Source organism: Microtus pennsylvanicus, chromosome 12 (assembly GCF_037038515.1).
Source record: "Microtus pennsylvanicus isolate mMicPen1 chromosome 12, mMicPen1.hap1, whole genome shotgun sequence".
In the NCBI taxonomy this organism is placed as follows: Eukaryota; Metazoa; Chordata; class Mammalia; order Rodentia; family Cricetidae; genus Microtus; species Microtus pennsylvanicus.
In genome coordinates this window covers 89,597,730-89,618,484 of record NC_134590.1, presented here as the reverse complement: position 1 = coordinate 89,618,484, position 20,755 = coordinate 89,597,730, and the positions used below count along the sequence as shown (strand labels likewise).

The window sequence follows — 20,755 nt, the reverse complement described above, 5'->3', positions numbered from 1 at the left end:
TGTTCACCTTACTAGACCTGGATGGAGGTGGGTGGTCCTTGGACTTCCCACAGGGCAGGGAACCCTGATTTCTCTTTGGGCTGATGAGGTAGGGGGACTTGATTGTGGGAGGGGGAGGGAAATGGGAGGCGGTGGCGGGTGGAGACAGAAATCTTAAATAAATAAATAAACAAATAAATAAATAATCCATTAAAGCCGTACCTTAGGTAAGAATCTAATGCCTGCCAATTTCCAGGCAAATTGTTCCAGAAGTGAAAGATGAATAAATTAAAATTATATTAGATATGAGATATAATTTAAGGGTTTTTTTTTTGTCAATGGCATTCAGCTTTTTCCCATTAAAAATAATCCTGACAGGAATTAACATTTCAGTAGCAAATGCCATGATGTGAGCCCCGGGCCTGCCGTGGCAGAGGCAGAGAGCAATCTCCAGCTACTTCTCAGTGCTACAGGACAGTGTGCTGTAGATTATCCAAAACTGTGCTAGTGTCTAAATTCCGGTCTTAACAAACTCAGTTCTCAAACTCCTGACATTCACTCTGAATAGCTCATGGGGAACGTGGTCTGGAAACAGCTACAGAAAAAGCTGACATCCAGACTGATTTGGTAATTTTTGTGAAAACCCATTTTTAGAAAAGAGGTGGGAAGCCAGCACATCCTAAAGAAGGTTTTCTCTTAGTTATGTAAAAGCAAGTACCGTTTCTAATCTGAGAACAGAGTAGCACTTTCTTACATTAGCCGGCTTTACTTCTCACCATTTAAGGTTAATTGAACACAATAGTCAATGTTGAGAATTCAATGCAATTCAATTTTAAAATGAAAATCGAGCTCTGTGGAGACTGTCAGACTAATGGACTAATTCCAACTCGCACTCTTTCCCAAGAGTCTCACTATTTGTGCAGTTAATGGGATACAGACAGTGGATGCAGATACATACTGATACCCAGCTGGGGATGTTGCTCCTGAATGTGGGTTCAAAGGAACCTACTCTGGGAAGCAAAAGAGAAATCTGAAGAGGTAAGGACACTGGCCCCAGGGGCAAAGTGTGGAAGATCATAAATGAGGAGATCCTTAGCAAAACTAAATTGTAAAGACCAGAAAGGGTGGGATGCATGCCTGCATCACAGCCCAAACTAAGGTAGCTTGCTAGGGCACTGGGAGGGAACACTAGAGAGTAAGCCCTGGGAATCAGAATTGGGGGAGAGCCTTCAAGGCTAGAGAAGAAGCTAGGAGTTGTACTAAGCACACAGAGAGTTGTAGATGCTGAGGAGATTCTTGGTGTCATCTGGATCATGTGGGAAGTGAACAGGGATAACACTTTCAAATCTGCATGCATTACTTTATAAACTCCATTTCCCCTTAGTTCTACCATGCTGACCATGAAGAATGCAGTTATAGTAACGGGGCGATCTTTTTATCGAAACACATCTTGTCAGATCCTAAGGCTGCCCTTCCCTATCTATGAAACTTGAACCTGTGACTTTCTTCTCCTGACCCTGTTTCTCAGTCTAGCAAAACATGGGGTAACGCACACTGCAAGGCCCGGTAGACAGCAGGTGCTGGGCACAGATGTAATGACTGCCTGATATGGGGGAAGGCCATTTGATAAAGACTTGTCTTGAAGGATGAGATTAGCTAACAAACAAACAAAAACAACAAGCAAATAAAAACAAGGAAAACGTGCCTTGGTCCAGGCATTTTACTCTATAACATTTGTAGCTGTTAACAGCCAGGAGAAACTCTCAACAAGTGTTGCATTCTAGTATTTTTCGATTGATTTTGCAGTGCTTTTTTTTCTTAAAGAATATATACATGTTTTTTAGGGTAATAACTTTTTGTCAGCTATTGCCACAGTGATCCTGTATAACAAAACAATAACAATATTACATTGTTAATGTCGTTATAATAACATTGCATACAATGTTTCAATAACAACCATTATCCTCATGGTCACATGTCTCTACAATGACTATAGATCAGCCAGTTTAGGCTGGGATTAAATGAGATAGTATTGTTCAAATGTTGGCTGGGCTTAGGAGCCATGGACCAGAATACCCACACCCTGGGCTCTTGGCTCTGGGGCATCATAGCAGACAGAGTATGGGACTTTCCTTCAGGATCTGACGAAAAACATCACCCTTGAAGATCTGGAGCAACTCAAGTCATCCTGCAAGAAGGACACTTCAGGAGGAGAGTGAAGAGATCACCACCTGCAGTGTGGCATCACTTCCAGGAGAGCCACACAAAAGCTGAACAAAGACAACCTCTCCTTCATGGAGCACATCTCTGAGATATGCCGCTGTCCTGACCTACTCACTATGGTGGTTGACTACAGAACCCGTGTGCTGAAGATCTCGGAGGATGATGAGCTGGACACCAAGCTAACCCGTATCCTCAGTGCCAAAAAGTACAAAGACATTAACGGGCAGCTCTCTGAGAAAGACTTCATCAAATTGGCTCTCCCACCTGAGCAAGGGGAAGAGGAAGAAGGTTGGATCTGCATCATATCCTTCACCATCTTCAATGGGAGGGCTAGTGCAACACTCTGCCCGGTACCCACTTACTAACTTCGTCCTAACCCCCTTACTATATGACTGTGTGTTTCTGTGCATGAGCTCTGGGGGTCTGGCTGTCCTCTGGCTCACCTAGTTCCTCCTCCTCGTGAAGGGGCTGGAATCAAAGGAGGTGGGAGAGAAGTGGAGGCTATGTGATTGGCACACTCCTCCCCCTCTCCTTTCCTCTTCTCTTCCCTCACATCTTTAAAGTATGGAAGCAGAAAGGACCTGTATTTTCCTACACTGAGGAGCTCAGGTGGCAACGGGAGGGATGGTTAGAGCTAAAGAGAATGAAGCAGCGGGGAAGGAAGGTAAAGAGGCTACTCAGCCTCCACCTGGAAGGCCAAAGAAGAGCCAGAGTTCAGTGTTTGTATGGCTGGGCTGAGCTGGCTAGCCTCCAGTTTCCAGCTATTCCTCAGGCTAAAGGCCTGTGTAGCAGTAGAGCCTCTTTTATGCCCTTGTCATGGACCTGGGATGGGTTTGAGTCAGAAATCTTAATGAGAAGGCCACTAGATCCTTTCTTGGCCCCACAGACCAAACTCCATGGAGATCCCAGCCTTCGCTGTCCTCCGCTTCTGCTCTGGAGAGACTATGCGGGGACCATGCACTACTGAGCCTGCGATGGGGATGCAGGCAGACAGGCCCACTTTCTAGTCCTCTGTCCCAAACACAGACTATTGAATATACTGACCCCGAGCCTAGGGAGGTTTTAACTTCAACCTGCCCACACCTATAGGGTTCCAGTATGGATACTGTAGGCAACCTTCCCATTTTACAGTTTTGAATACCCCAATAAAATAGAAGTTAATGACAGTGGCTTCCTTTTGCACTGTTTACCACCACAATTCAGTCCAGGAAGGGACTGGTAACCTTTCTCATTTGGGTTTGGGGATGCTTCACAGCCAAGTCTTTAGGGTACAGTGGGCGAGCCCAGGCTTCTTCCCCATCTTGACCATGCTGATGCGTGTGTTCTACATACACATATATTAAACCTGCACTGCTGGGTCTGCCCCCTTTTTTGAGTTTTTTAGCATTAACTTATTGCCTAGGTCAGAGCAGGAGTGGGAGGGGATTGCCACAGGGAAGGGAGTGGCAGAGCCAGATTGTTACATAGCCCAAACAGAGAAGAAAGCATTAAAACCAAATCACAATAAACATTAAATTTACATGCAAGCTCAGAGACTATTTAGAGGAACTTGAAGGTAGGAGCTTCTAGGATGTGGAAGCAAAGCTTCACAGGGAGGGGAGGACCAGTGTCAAAAGAGAGAAGCCAGGCAGGCTAGTACCCCATCAACCCCTAGCCCAATCTGCTCATCCCCTCTGCCTTAGCATATACACCTCCAAAACTCCAGTTTTGCCTTAAAGGTCCTTTCTAAGTCTCCCTAGTCCTGCCTGGCTTCTCCTTTAAGAAAAGAGCTCTTGTACAGCTGGGAGAAAGGAAATAAGCACAAACCATCTTTCCATCTGGGATGGTATAGGGGAGCCGGAGCAAGAAGGAGCTTTCCTCATGGGAAGGGCCAGGGAAGAGAGGGTGTGCTTTTCAGCAGTTTCTCCATAAGGCAAAACCCCCAGACTTTAAACAGACTAACCTGCCTGGACTGTAAACAGACTAACCTGCCTGGACTGTAAACAGACTAACCTGCCTGGACTGTAAACAGACTAACCTGCCTGGACTGTAAACAGACTAACCTGCCTGGACTGTAAACAGACTAACCTGCCTGGACTGTAAACAGACTAACCTGCCTGGACTGTAAACAGACTAACCTGCCTGGACTGTAAACAGACTAACCTGCCTGGACTGTAAACAGACTAACCTGCCTGGACCGTAAACAGACTAACCTGCCTGGACTGTAAACAGACTAACCTGCCTGGACCGTAAACAGACTAACCTGCCTGGACTGTAAAAAGACTAACCTGCCTGGACCGTAAACAGACTAACCTGCCTGGACTGTAAACAGACTAACCTGCCTGGACTGTAAACAGACTAACCTGCCTGGACTGTAAACAGACTAACCTGCCTGGACTGTAAACAGACTAACCTGCCTGGACTGTAAAAAGACTAACCTGCCTGGACCGTAAACAGACTAACCTGCCTGGACTGTAAACAGACTAACCTGCCTGGACCGTAAACAGACTAACCTGCCTGGACTGTAAACAGACTAACCTGCCTGGACTGTAAACAGACTAACCTGCCTGGACTGTAAACAGACTAACCTGCCTGGACTGTAAACAGACTAACCTGCCTGGACTGTAAACAGACTAACCTGCCTGGACCGTAAAAAGACTAACCTGCCTGGACCGTAAACAGACTAACCTGCCTGGACCGTAAACAGACTAACCTGCCTGGACCGTAAACAGACTAACCTGCCTGGACTGTAAACAGACTAACCTGCCTGGACTGTAAACAGACTAACCTGCCTGGACTGTAAACAGACTAACCTGCCTGGACTGTAAACAGACTAACCTGCCTGGACTGTAAACAGACTAACCTGCCTGGACTGTAAACAGACTAACCTGCCTGGACTGTAAACAGACTAACCTGCCTGGACTGTAAACAGACTAACCTGCCTGGACTGTAAACAGACTAACCTGCCTGGACTGTAAACAGACTAACCTGCCTGGACTGTAAACAGACTAACCTGCCTGGACTGTAAACAGACTAACCTGCCTGGACTGTAAACAGACTAACCTGCCTGGACTGTAAACAGACTAACCTGCCTGGACTGTAAACAGACTAACCTGCCTGGACTGTAAACAGACTAACCTGCCTGGACTGTAAACAGACTAACCTGCCTGGACTGTAAACAGACTAACCTGCCTGGACTGTAAACAGACTAACCTGCCTGGACTGTAAACAGACTAACCTGCCTGGACTGTAAACAGACTAATTTGCCTGGACTGTAAACAGACTAACCTGCCTGGACTGTAAACAGACTAACCTGCCTAGACTGTAAACAGACTAACCTGCCTGGACTGTAAACAGACTAACCTGCCTGGACTGTAAACAGACTAACCTGCCTGGACTGTAAACAGACTAACCTGCCTGGACTGTAAACAGACTAACCTGCCTGGACTGTAAACAGACTAACCTGCCTGGACTGTAAACAGACTAACCTGCCTGGACTGTAAACAGACTAACCTGCCTGGACTGTAAACAGACTAACCTGCCTGGACTGTAAACAGACTAACCTGCCTGGACTGTAAACAGACTAACCTGCCTGGACTGTAAACAGACTAACCTGCCTGGACTGTAAACAGACTAACCTGCCTGGACTGTAAACAGACTAACCTGCCTGGACCGTAAACAGACTAACCTGCCTGGACTGTAAACAGACTAACCTGCCTGGACTGTAAACAGACTAACCTGCCTGGACTGTAAACAGACTAACCTGCCTGGACTGTAAACAGACTAACCTGCCTGGACTGTAAACAGACTAACCTGCCTGGACTGTAAACAGACTAACCTGCCTGGACTGTAAACAGACTAACCTGCCTGGACTGTAAACAGACTAACCTGCCTGGGAGACTGACTGCGCTGCTACCCGGGAGCTGCTGTCAGGTTGGCCCTGCCTGGGCTCCACTGTCTGCAGCCTGCACAGCCTTGCTCTAACCCTGGAATAAAGGTGACTGACTATGAAAACAAACAAAAAACAAAGCAAAGTACTGTGGGGTGATGATATTTAACCAGGCACAAACGGCCTGGGGAGCAACAGGCCCTCTCTGGCCTAAACTAGACTAAACTGGCTATCTGAGCCTGCACTGTGGTTACTTCCGCCTTAGCCAACCTAGGTCTGCCACGGCCAGCAAAAATTGCCGAGCCATGAGACAAGATGACCTAAACCAGGCTCCAGCCACCACTAAAGACGACCTGGTACCGGCGCTGCAGCTTCCCCTGCCCCAGGTGGGGGAAGGTATATAAGGCTTTCGCCTTTTTGAAGAAACTGAGCTGGTTGCATTCAGCCTGGCTCCCGACCAGGCATCTACACACCCCATTCCCCAAGGGGCAGCTGGGTGGGACAAAGCAACATCTGGTGTCCAAACAGGGTGTGGCCCTGGCATAGGCATCAGGGTCATTTTTCTGCTTAAAGTCTTTAGTTTTGCCTGTATCTGCTGTCACCACTTTCACTTTGGTCTGCCCATCCTGCTCCGCCTCCTCTCATCTGCAGTGTGCTGAGACGCCCACTTCTTGGTGTTTGATGGTGAATTAGCCCCAATGTGTTGTATATGTTCTTGGTCACACCCTGGGTAAGTGCTGAGACCCCTCTTCCTCTCTGCTGTTTGTTTGTACCAGTGAACAGGGAGGCACACTTTCTCTGACCCAGTTCACCTGGCACTTCCATATAAGGGCTGACCCCCTGCTCCCAGGGAGTGGAATCAAAGGCTGACCCCCAAACATCATCCTTGTCCAGAGACACTGTTTGGGCATATGGCATGGCCTATCAAACTACGGAAATATACAAAGAACTCAAAAAACTGGTCATCAAAAGAACAAATAATCCAATAAAAAATGGAGTACAGACCTAAACAGAGAACTCTCAACAGATTAATCTAAATGGCTGAAAGACACTTAAGGAAATGTTCAACATCCTAAGCCATCAGAGAAATGCAAATCAAAACAACTCTGAGATTCCATCTTATACCTGTAAGAATGGCCAAAATCAAAAACTTATGCTGGAGAGGTTGTGGGGTAAAGGGAACACTCCTGCATTGCTGGTGGGAGTGCAAGCTGGTACAGCCCCTTTGGATGTCAGTGTGGCGATTTCTCAGAAAATTAGGAAACAACCTTCCTCAAGATCCAGAGGATGCTCAATCGTGCCACAAGGACATGTGCTCAACTATGTTCATAGCAGCTTTGTTTGTCATAGCCAAAACCTGAGAACAAGCTAAATGCCTTCGACCAAAGAATGGATAAGGAAAATGTGGTACATTTACACAATGGGGTACTACACAGCAGAAAAAAATGACATCTTGAATGTTGCAGGAAAATGGATGGAGCTACAAAACATCATTTTGAGTGAGGTAACCCAGACCCAGAAAGACAATTATCACAACTCTCACTCATAGGTGGTTTTTAAACATAAAGCAAAGAAACCAGCCCACAAATCACAATTCCAGAGAACCTAGACAATGAGGACCCTGAGAGAGACATATATAGATCTAATGTACATGGGAAGTAGAAAAAGACAAGGTCTCCTGAGTAAACTGGGAGCATGGGGACCTTGGGAGAGGGTTGAAGGGAGGGGAGCAGAGAAAAACGTAGAGAAGTAGAAGAAGAAGAAGAAGAAGAAGAAGAAGAAGAAGAAGAAGAAGAAGAAGAAGAAGAAGAAGAAGAAGAAGAAGAAGAAGAAGAAGAAGAAGAAGAAGAAGAAGAAAAATCCACATGGAAAGGTAGTTTGTAAGTCAATTCTAAAATATATGTTTTTAATAAGGATCTGAAGGGAGGTAACCTGTATGTGGATAACGATTCTTCTAAAAGCCATAGTAAAATCCCAGGGACACATAAAAAAACCCAAAAAACAAGCACAAAACCCAAGGGCCCGACACACATTCTCTTCCTGTCTGCCTAGGCCTGTTGTCGTCATGGGTGATCTCCCTTCTCGTTGTAAAGAGGCCCACATTGGGGCCCTCAGATGCCTTTTAATCAGCCAAGGGCTCCAGGCCAGAACTGTAGGCCTGGAGAGGCTTTGGGTGGAGGCAGCGGCATTAGCACCATGAGTTTCCCTGGGAACCGTGTGGGAGCCTGATCTCTGGATACGTGTTTTGTCCCCTCAGTTACCCTTCATTCCTATCAACCATCTGCAGTTGAAAGTTCTGCTCGGCTGGGGAGATGATCAAGGCCCACAATAAACATTGCCAGAAACAATGTGATCCAACTTAAATATCACCTCCATTCCATGTGCGTCTAGTATTTCCTCAAAACCCAGTGATGAAGGAGAGGCCGATGAAAAAGTTAAAAGAAAAGGAAAAGGAGGAAAGGAAGGAAAAGGAGATAGAGAGGAAAAGGATAGAGAGGGAGGAGGTATAGCGGTCCCCAAGTTCACGCCCATTTCCTCTTCAGCCCCTCCTGTACTCTGGACGGCTACTCCTCCCCCACACCACCCATGGGAGGATTTACCATGCTGTCTGCTTATCACAGCAAATACCCCACCAACCCCTCTGCTAATCTCGGCTGTGATGCCCCAGGTTCTAACCATCTCCTTTCCAGTAAAGGTAGGCCCTAGTGGGGCCATTCAGCCATGGATACCTACTCCACTGGCCGATCTCTCCTTCGTTTGCAAAGTGGCCAAGGAGTCTGGTCCCAACTTGCCATACTTGGAACAGGTTTTGTGACAATGGCCAATGCATTTACAAACCTATTGTGATTGGTATTGTCTAATGAAGGCTGTCTTAGAGCCTGTGGTCTTTCTTAACTGGAGCTCTGCCTGTGATGACCAGGCTAAGTCACAGACCCATGTTAATATACAATATAACATTCCTATACCTCATGGCATTGCTCACGGGCCATGGGCAGTATGTCAACCCCATTAATCAGGCCCAAGATGGATAGCAAGCTAACTGCCAACAGGTCTCCAAACTGGCTTTTAAGGCCCTTAAGGCCTGCATCCCACAAGGCCCTGCCACTTACTTTTGTAACCTAGTGCAGCAGCCAAGGGAGTTTTGTATGGACTTCCTGGCTCAGGTTAATAAAGCAGTAGAATGGAGAGGGGATGCAGGACCCACCAGAGAAATGTGAATTAAACAGCTCACTTGGGAGGGGCTTAATGCTCCTACCTGGAATGCGCTGGCAGCTGTCCACAGTGAGGATATATATAAGTGGGCAATTGTCACTAGGGACTTAGACCCCAGGGCCAGCCCTATTGCAGCCTTTATGGGCTCTCTGTATGCCTTTCTCACCAACCAATATAACTCGGCTGAGAAGGAAACATCCCTGGATAGAACATGTTGGGGGTGCTGCAAACCAGGGCGTTTAAAAAGAGACTGTCCTCTGGCCAAACCTAAACCCAGATGCCCCAAATGTAATAAAGGATTTCACTGGGTCAAAGACTGTTGATCTCAATCTGATGACAATAGAGCCCCTTTAAACTCCAGGCGGAGTGCTCCTCAGCCCTGCCAGCAAGAGAAGAAACACCGGATCATAAGGTTTTTTGGATTCTGCCAATTTTTCTACACTCGCCATTATAACCATATTCCTGGATGGGCAACCCAACCCATCAAAGGACTGGTAGACATGGGAGCAGGTGCCAGTATACTCACAGAAAATGAGGCATTCCGTGTTCCTCATTGGAAACTCAAACCGGGCTCGCTGAACAGTGGCATGGGAAGCCAACAAGACTCAAAAATGACCATCTGACCTGTACACAGGAAGGATTTGACAGAAATACGGGTGCAATCCAATCTTTTATAGTCAATGTATTCTATAACCTGTGTGGAAGAAATATCATGGAGGACATGGGTGTTGTCCTCCCAACAGATGACCATGCCTTCTTTGATGACATCGTTGTCTTTGAGGTGAGCATGGCAGATCGCAACCCTGCTCTTGACCCACACCCCCAATTCTAAGGGCCACTGTTTTCCCCAGATCTCTAGACATCCCACCCCCCAAGTCCTATTGCCATCAAATGGCTCTTGGATCAAGACATCCGGGTGGAACAGTGGCCTATTATTGAGCCCAAACTGTCCATATTAAAAAACTTGGGGGCTGAGCAGCTCAAATTGGGTCACACAGAACTGTCCAGTAGCAGACATAATACCCCTATTTTTGTAATACCAAAAAAAATCTGAAATATATCACCTGTTACAGGACCCCAGGGCAATTAATAAGCAAATGGGAAAATGGGATCAGCACAAACATGCTTGCCATACCCTAGTGCCATTCCCCATCTCACCATATAATCATCTTAGATATTAAAGAACGCTTCCTTCAAATCCTTTTTTCCTCTTTTTTTTATTGAGAAAAAGGTTCTGCCTCCTCCCAGACTCCCATTTCCCTCCTCCTCCTCCCACCCTCTCCCCCTCCCCCAACTCCTCTCCCCCTCCCTCTCCAGTCCAAAGAGCAGTCAGGGTTCCCTGCCCTGTGGAAAGTCCAAGGTCCTCCCCCCTCCGTCCATGTCTAGGAAGGTGAACATCCAAACTGGCTAGGCTACCACAAAGCCAGAACATGAAGTAGGATCAAAACCCAGTGCCATTGTCCTTGGCTTCTCATCAGTCCTCATTGTTCGCCATGTTCAGAGAGTCTGGTTTTATCCCATGCTTTTTCAGTCACAGTCCAGCTGGCCTTGGTGAGCTCCCAATAGATCAGCTCCACTGTCTCCGTGGGTGGGTGCACCCATCGTGGTCCTGACTTCCTTGCTCATGTTCTCCCTCCTTCTGCTCCTCATTGGGACCTTTTGGCCCATTAGTTCCAGCCTCTTATTGGCTAGCTCTTACATATTGATCTAACCCATTTCTAATATTCTGTGTAGCACCACGAGCTGGCTTACTAGGGAAGATCTTAACCTGCGTCTGTCTGGAGTGGGAGAATCATGGCGACTGCCTGACTCAGCTTCTTTCTCCCAGCATTCTGTTCTGTTTACTCCACCCACCTAAGGGTTGGCCTATCAAATGGGCCAAGGCAGTTTCTTTATTAATTAACCAATGAAAGCAACATATTAGAAAGAAATCACTCCCACATAATTTCCCCTTTTTCTGTTTTAAAAAAAGGCTTTCATTTTAACATAGTAAAATTACATATAGTAAAACAGTTACCAAGTATCACTCCCACATCATTTCCCCTTTTTCTGTTTAAACAAAAAGGCTTTCATTTTAACATAGTAAAATTACATATAGTAAAACAGTTACCAAGTATCACTCCCACATCATTTCCCCTTTTTCTGTTTAAACAAAAAGGCTTTTATTTTAACATAGTAAAATTACATATAGCAAAACAGTTATCAAGCAAGAATTACAGTTACAATATTTATATCTATTTTATCTTTTATCATAACTAAGGAAAACTACAACTATGTATCCATTCTTCAACTCCATTAAAGACTCCAGAAGGATATAATATTACCTAAGCAAACAAGAAATTCAAAACTCTAGAAATGACAGAGACATCTCGCTGCCTAGACAGTCACCCAAAGTTGCTCTGTACCGTTGGGGCATCCATCTTTGGTCTTTAGGCCCATAGTATCCAGCAGACTTTTCCATGAAGCAGGAAATTTCAAAGACAGTTCAGTCACTTTCTGCGGCGTCCTGCAGAATGTCTCGCAGACTCTTTCATGAATCAGGAACCCCAAAAGAACATCTCACCTTTAGGCAAGTTTAGCAGTCCTCACTCTGCAGGTTCTTTGTGTCCAGTTTATGCATCAGTCCAGGCAAGAACAGTTTCTTGCCCAAATGGCTATCAATCCCCATAAGGATCCTCTTCAATGCCCATCTTCCTCTTGAAGTAGATTGGTGCTGCCAGGAGCAGACATGTCTCATTGTCATGAAAGGCCCTAAGTTATTAAAACATTTAAAATGCCATATTCTGTAGTCTTTGAAAGATATGAAGAATGCCTGTCTGAAATATATCTCTATGTATCTAGAAAATCTAACTAACATGACTACAAGCTTGACTATTATCAATGATTATCCATTAACAACCTATATTTTCTAATTATACATTACATTTTAAAAATGAACAACACAATCATAATACCTTAATCAAGACTATAAATAAGTATATACATATAACAAAATTGACCTTAAAATCCATACCAATGCAAATTATTCATACCTATATCATATCCCCCTTTAAGTGTAAAAGAACATTTATAAACAATATTTGGGAATATGGGCGCAGTTATTTCTCTCCAAACTGCTTCCTGCTGAATGGGGGCGTCGTTTATTAGATCTTTCACGGTATAAGCTGTGTGCCAGTTTCATCTCAGTTGGCAGTTGAGTGAAGTAATTTTTTGAGGGTGTTTACAGCAAACTTTTGGGAGGGCGTGGTCTATTTTTTGTTTTATTTTTATTTTTTTTATTTATTTATTAAAGATTTCTGCCTCTTCCCCGCCACCGCCTCCCATTTCCCTCCCCCTCCCCCGATCAGGTCCCCCTCCCTCATCAGCCCAAAGAGAAATCAGGGTTCCCTGCCCTGTGGGAAGTCCAAGGACCACCCACCTCCATCCAGGTCTAGTAAGGTGAGCATCCAAACTGCCTAGGCTCTCACAAAGCCAGTACGTGCAGTAGGATCAAAAACCCATTGCCATTGTTCTTGAGTTCTCAGTAGTCCTCATTGTCCGCTATGATCAGCGAGTCTGGTTTTATCCCAGGCTTTTTCAGACCCGGGCAAGCTGGCCTTGGTGAGTTCCCAATAGAACATCCCCATTGTCTCAGTGTGTGGGTACACCCTGCGCGGTCCTGAGTTCCTTGCTCGTGCTCTCTCTCCTTCTGCTCCTGATTTGGACCTTGATATTTCAGTCTGGTGCTTCAATGTGGGTCTCTGTCTCTGTCTCATTTCATCGCATATATATATATATATATATATATATATATATATATATATATATATATATATCAGGAGGATGCCTATATGTTTCTCTTTGTGTTCTCCTTCTTATTTAGCTTCTCTAGAATCACTAATTATAGGCTCAATGTCCTTTGTTTATGGCTAGAAACCAAATATGAGTGAGTACATCCCATGTTCCTCTTTTTGGGTCTGGCTTACCTCACTCAGGATAGTGTTTTCTATTTCTGTACATTTGTATGCAAAATTCAAGAAGTCCTTGTTTTTTACTGCTGAGTAGTACTCTATTATGTATATATTCCATACTTTCTTCATCCATTCTTCCATTGAAGGGCATCTAGGTTGTTTCCAGGTTCTGGCTATTACAAACAATGCTGCTATGAACATAGTTGAGCATATACTTTCGTTGTATAATAGGGCATCTCTTGGGTATATTCCCAAGAGTGATATTGCTGGGTCCAGGAGTAGGTTGATCCCGAATTTCCTGAGAAACCGCCACACTGCTTTCCAAAGTGGTTGCACAAGTTTGCATTCCCACCAGCAATGGATGAATGTATCCCTTTTTTCACAACCTCTCCAGCAAAGGCTATCATTGGTGTTTTTTATTTTAGCCATTCTGACAGGTGTAAGATGGTATCTTAAAGTTGTCTTGATTTGCATTTTCCTGATCGCTAAGGAAGTTGAGCATGACCTTAAGTGTCTTTTGGCCATTTGAACTTCTTCTGTTGAGAATTCTCTGTTCAGCTCAGTGCCCGATTTTATAATTGGGTTAATTAGCCTTTTACGGTCTAGTTTCTTGAGTTCTTTATATATTTTGGAGATCAGACCTTTGTCAGTTGCGGGGTTGGTGGAGATCTTCTCCCAGTAAGTGGGTTGCCTTTTTGTCTTAGTGACAGTGTCCTTTGCTTTACAGATGCTTCTCAGTGTCAGGAGGTCCCATTTATTCAATGAGGTCCTTAATGTCTGTGCTGCTGGGGTTATATGTAGGAAGTGGTCTCCTGTGCCCATGTGTTGTAGAGTACTTCCCACTTTCTCTTCTATCAGGTTCAGTGTGTTCGGACTGATATTGAGGTCTTTAATCCATTTGGACTTGAGTTTTGTGCATGGTGATAGATATGGATCTATTTTCATTCTTCTACAGATTGACATCCAGTTTTGCCTGCACAATTTGTTGAAGATGCTCTCTTTTTTCCATTGTATACTTTTAGCTCCTTTATCGAAAATCAGGTGTTCATAGGTTTGTGGGTTAAAGTCGGGGTCTTCTATTCGATTCCATTTGTCGACTTCTCTGTTTTTATGCCAATACAAAGCTATTTTCAATACTGTAGCTCTGTAATAGAGTTTGAAGTCAGAGATGGTAATGCCTCCAGACGATCCTTTATTGTATAAGATTGTTTTAGCTATCCTGGGTTTTTTGTTTTTCCATATAAAGTTGATTATTGTCTTCTTAAGGTCTGTGAAGAATTTTGATGGGATTTTGATGGGGATTGCATTGGATCTATAGATTGCTTTTGGTAGAATTGCCATTTTTACTACGTTGATCCTCCCAATCCAAGAGCAAGGGAGATCCTTCCATTTTCTGGTGTCCTCTTCAATTTCTTTCTTGAAAGACTTAAAGTTCTTGTCAAATAGATCTGTCACTTCCTTGGTCAGAGTTACCCCAAGATATTTTATGCTATTTGTGGCTATCGTGAAAGGTGATGCTTCTCTGATTTCCATCTCTGCTTCCTTATCCTTCGTGCATAGGAAGGCAACTGATTTTTTGGAGTTGATCTTGTATCCTGCCACATTACCAAAGCTGTTTATCAGCTGTAAGAGTTCTTTGGTAGAGTTTTTGGGGTCGCTTATGTATACTATCATATCATCTGCAAATAATGAAAGCTTAACTTCTTCCTTTCTAATATGAATCCCCTTCAAATCCCTTTGGCACCATAGGACAGGGACTGCTTTGCCTTTACAGTTTGGAACCCAACATGCATAAACTGGTCCAGAGGTTTCAAAGGGATATCCTACCCCAGTTAATGAAAACTAGTCCCTCCACCTGTCAGCTTTATGTCACCCAAGACTTGATAATGTCCAATGGATGTTATTCTTTTTCATTACATGGATGAGTTGTTGTTGGTTCACCCTAACAAGAAATACTTGCAAAACGTGATTGATATGCTGCCCCAGGATCTTACCTCTTTAAAGTTAATGGTAGCACCAAAAAAAGGTCCAAAGGATGCCACCCTTCTCTTTCTTAGGAGTTTTTATTACTAAGGATATTCAGCCTCTTACCTTTAAACTTAATGTAAAGGATAAATATACCCTCACTGATATACAACAATTATGCAGTATAATTAATTGGCTTAAACCATTCCTACCTGTCCCTGAGTGAGAGATGAGACACTTGTTCTCTCTCCTCGAGGGCCCAATGTGCCCCTTAGAAAAGGTGGCTCTGCTTAGGGAAGCAAAATTGTTCTACCAAAAATATTTACTTTGTAATCAACATCCAAGTTGCAGTGCCATAAACCAAAACAGTATCTCCTGGTGCTGGTTCTTTGGCTGCCAAAAGGATCCCTGGGTGCATTAGGGCAGGAAGGCCCCTTAATGTGGGTTCATCAAGTTCTCTCTAATTTACACAAATTCACTTCCAAGTCTGATCAAACCTTTCAACCCAGGGTCAAGATGCAAATGCTCACTCAGGGAACATATGGGAGAGAACCAATAAAATAATATTCCCCTTTCCCTTAAAAAAAGCACGCAGGCATTGTGGGCAGATACCATATTATTCTAGGAGATAGTCTCTGGGCTTACGGGATCAATAGATAACCACTTTTCAAAGAACTAAATCTGGCTGAACTAACTCCCTTCCCTCCTGATTGAGATTCCAACTTCCTTACTCCATACCATCATCTAGGCCCATCCCCTCTGCAACTCTGGATTTCTCAGATGCAAACAAATCCAAATATGTGGTATTAATAAAAAGACAGAACAAGGAGAACATCACACATGTAATACCCAATCCTGGGTCTGTCCAACTAGGGGGAATTACTGGTGTCCTTAAAAATCTTAGTCAAATGCCAAAACAAGCCAGTTAACATATTCTCTCATAGTCAATATACACACAAGCAGCCCGTGCCCTCGCCTCTTCAAGGATTAAAGATTCCCTAAACCCATGCAAATATAATCCTATTAATACAAGATGTGTTAGGTCAAAGAAGTCAACCATGGTATTTGTCTCACATTTGGTTGTATACCAGATTACCAGGAATCTTGGCCAAGGGGAATGAAAAGACAGACACTATAGTAATGACAACATCTACTGACTTGCTAGAACAAGTCAGAATGTCGTATCAACAATTTCACCTTTCTGCTCAAAACCTACATAAGCGCCTTCCTGAATTACCAATTCCAGTCTCCCAATGCAAACACCTATCGGGTTCTGTGTGACCTGTGCTTGCCCTTCTGGGGTCCCTCCAGAGAGCAGGGGTTAACCCCCATGGTCTGCTGCCTAATGCCATTTGGTAGATGGCTGTCACTCATCATGTGTCTTTTGGCAACCTTAGATATGCTCATGCTATGATTGACACTTGCTCTGGCTTTACCTATGCCCTTGCATCGCCAGGGGAAAAAGAAACTAATGCTATTAAAGCCTTAAAATCAGCAATATTAATAATAGGAGTGACACGGGCCATAAAAACAGATAATGGCCTTCCATCACAGCAATTCGATGACTTTGTGGGTTCTTGGAAGATCACTCACAATACAGGTATTCCCTACAATCCCCAGGGCTGAGCCCTTGTAGAGTGTGCCAACCACACAATTAAGGAGCTCTTGGCTCGGATAATCTCTCCCGAAGAAAAGCACGACCCCAATTTGACTTTGGTGAATGTACTCTTCCATATAAATTTCCTCAGTTTTGATGAAGCAGTGATGGAGGAAGGTCATTGGTTAAATAAAAAGAAACTGCTTGGCCCTCATTGGTTAGAAGATAGGTGGGAGGAATAAACAGAACAGAACGCTGGGAGGAAGAGGAAGTGAGCTCAGACTCGACAGCTCTCCTCTCGGGAGCAGACACCTCAGAGAGACGCCATGCTCCCAGGCAGATGCACACGATGAAACTCCGACCCAGGATGGACATAGGCTAGAATCTTCCCGGTAAGCACACCTAGGGGCGCTACACAGATGATTAGAAATGGGCTAAATTATATGTGAGAATTAGCCTAGAAGAGGCTAGACAGAAATGGGCCAAGCAGTGATTAAAAGAATGCAGTGTCTGTTTAATTATTTCGGGGCATAAGCTAGTCGAGCAGGCGGCCGGGGTGCTGGGAATGCAGCCCCGCCGTTCATATTACTACAAAGCAGGGTTGAGCCTAGAATACAAACATTGGGCTTACTTGTCTAGGACAAACCCCCGCTGCTGGTGAGATGGAGTGGCAAATCCCGGCCCCACTCCAGGCTCAGGGCAAGGGTATGCTTATGTCTTTCCACAGGGTTGTTGTAAGGGGCGGAGCCACTTGTTAGTCCTGGCTGCCTAGCTAGCTTATACTGGAAATAATCACACAGAAACTGTATTCATTAAAACACTGCTTGGCCCATTAGCTCTAGTTTCTTATTGGCTAATTCTTACATCTTAATTTAACCCATTTCTATTGATCTGTGCATCGCCACATGGCAGTGGCTTACTGACAAAGATTCTAACCTGTGTCTGTCTCAGGAGGAGGATCCATGGCTTCTCTCTGACTCTGCTTTCTTCCTCCCAAAATTCAGTTCTGTCTTCTCCGCCTATCTAACTTATGCCCTATCAGGCCAAGCCAGTTTCTTTATTCATTAACCAATACAAGCAACACAAAGAAGGGACTCCCACATCACAGGGTGTCACTGGACTGATATGGGTACCCTCGAGAGATGTGTGGCCTGCCATGGATCAGGCATCCCTGGGGGAGGAGGAGGACCAGGAGGGGTAATATATTTTGTCTACTCCTTGCTCCTAATTCAACCCACCCTAGCAGAGGGTTTGTGGGCCCTTGTCCCCCTGCCCCGCTCTCTTACCGGTAGCTATTGACTCCCCTGCATACCCAATTCTGTTCTCCTCTAATGCAAATCTGGGGTTGCTTTTCATGGATCTAACCCAAAAACTAGGAGGCACCTGGTCCACAAATAAAATTCTCTGCTGCACACCAAGGCTTCCTCCACCAGTCCCTGTGTGCGACTATATAATATGAACACAGGGGACTTTCAGGGCAATGCCACCAACAGAACCATGGTGGGCATGGAGCTTCTGGCCCCCTCACTACAAATCCCCAAGGGATCCTCCAGAAATATCCCAACCACTTTTGCCTCGATGTTCACAGATGCACAGACTGCCCACCTCCATAGCGCTCCTTATCCCTTGGGAATACTGCAAACCTGCTCTAGGTTCCCAGTGGTCTGGAGATTATCAGGTACAGCCTAATAATCTCAAACTTGGCATGTGGAGACTCACTTCAACTGATGTCTCCCACCTTATTCCACATGTTCTCAGGGATCCCATACAATCTCAATCTGACCCTATCATGGCAACTGGTATTTATGTGTCCCCTCCAATTGTCTTGATGTGTGCTTCTTAACACTTTTAAAGGGTGGCTGTCTCTTTAATGGGACCTACTTCCATAGAAAGTATACTAACTAATGGATGCTTATAAAAAGAAGTACACTATACACGACAAAACCACATCAAATTAGCTAGAAGGCCACCCCAGTCTGTGTCTGGTCCCCCTTCTTCTTTCTGACCACAAATGCCTCTAGTGTCATGGATAACCTCTATTGCTCTCCTGGGACATGTTCCCTAACAGCCTGCTGGCTGGGACAGTCAACAACAGCCATTCTAATGAGAGAACCAGCAGCCATCTGGGCCGCTGTTGTCAACGCTACCTGTTTCCATGCCATCACCATTATCCCTCAGACACACTGAGCAAACATAAATAGAATAAAAAGAGATCTTGGAATCATAACCACTATTATTGTGGCCATTGTACCTGCAATTAGGAGAAGCAGTGGCTAAAATGGTATCACTAACACAAACAGCCCCCACGGCTGACACATTAAATCACATGGTTGCCAGTCTACTGAGACACTACATGCCCAAGAGGTAATTAATCAACACCTCTATCAGGCCATACACATATTTGTGACAATAAATTCACCTCTGGGCTGAGGAACTAACCATGGTAAGAGACATGTCACAGCTGGCTTGCGGCCCTCGATATCAAGTGATATGTCTCACCCCCTACCAGGTTTCTATTGCCTCCCTGGAAAGACTTCAATTATCTCAAAATATTAAAGGAACGTGGTCAGACAAGTTCCTTAATTATTCCATATTACTCTGAGAACAAATTCATCAATTAAATATAACTAGGTTTCAGGTCATGTCTTTGGATACTAACTTCCCAACTAATGAATGTTTGGAATAGTAAGAAACTTCTTAATCCTCCCTGCATGCTGCTTACATATGCTTTGTTGGGTGGGGTGGCACTGCTAAACAGTATTCTGTTCAAGTGTCTCCTGCATACATCCGAAGTCAACAGGCAGCTACCAAGGTGCCCTTCTAGGTATTAATAGATCTTAGACATCCTGAACAAAACTCTCCAAAGGAGATGACATACTCATGGCTCACAGAAATTCAGAATGCTACTAAGACCTCTATACCAGACTACTCTCCAGGTATGGTGCTCTTGGAGGGTTAGTAGTCAATGACAAGTGCTGCGGGAGCTCCTTCTGCTCCTTTAGCCAATAGCCTTTAAGATACCAGCCCACTTGGGCGTGGTCTCTTTTGCTTTAAAAAGCAGCGGTAGCCATGCAAGCTCTCTCTCTCTCTCTCTCTCTCTCTCTCTCTCTCTCTCTCTCTCTCTCTTGCTTCGGACTCCGCTTCCAGCTACTGGACTCCTTTCCTGGTCGTGCAGAGGGCTGTTGTCTAGGATGGTGATCTGTAAGTTTTTCCTTTAAATAAATAGCCCTTTTATTAATCATAATTCCAAACTGGTATAGGACTGTTTTGTGACTTATGCCTTCAGACAAGTAAGAGCTTACTTGGCAAGCCAACCTAAGACAAACATGGTCCATAAGGTTGAGCCCTCCTAAGGTAAAGACAACAAGGCCAGGTGAAAACACCCTGACTCCCATTGAGCATCCCGAAAATAAAATAAAAACGGTAGAAATATGGGGTGATATTTGACCAGGTATAAAGGGCCTGATGGCCAACAGCCCTCTCTGGTCTAAACTGGACTAAACTGACTAGCTGAGCATGTGCTATGGTAACTTCCTCATGAGCCAGCCTAGGTCTGCCAAGGGGCCCCAGCAACAACTGTCAAGCTCTGAAACAAGATGATCTAAATAAACCCAGTCTTCAGCTGCCACGAAAGATGACCTGGTGCCAGTGCTGCTGCTTCCCCTCCCCCAGGTGGGCGGAAGGTATATAAGGCTTTCTCCTTCCTGAAGAAGCTGAGCTTGCTGCCTTCAGCCTGGCTCCCAGTGTCTGAGTCATTGACCTCAAGCCTACTTGCCCCCTTCCCAAGGGGCAGATTGGTGGGACAAAGCAACAAAGTCCCAGGGCCGAATCCAGCCTCAGTGCAATGGGACTGAACAGTAACTTCCAACAATGGGCATTTACATTTTAACTAGCTAGTAAACGTTTGTGTGATCTATGTTCTAACTCGTAGTTAAATTCCTACTGGTGAAATTCTGATAG

At 44.8% G+C, this 20,755-nt stretch overlaps 1 protein-coding gene and 1 pseudogene across 1 annotated transcript in view; one reads left to right on the top strand and one right to left on the bottom strand.

The window, feature by feature from the left end:
• The window catches only part of LOC142832941 (astrocytic phosphoprotein PEA-15 pseudogene), a 36,129-nt pseudogene extending 33,562 nt beyond the window's left edge, over positions 1-2,567 (top strand).
• Acyp2 (acylphosphatase 2) overlaps positions 1-20,755 on the bottom strand; it is a 186,294-nt gene that overhangs the window by 68,919 nt on the left and 96,620 nt on the right. The gene's annotated exons all lie outside the window — the stretch shown is intronic.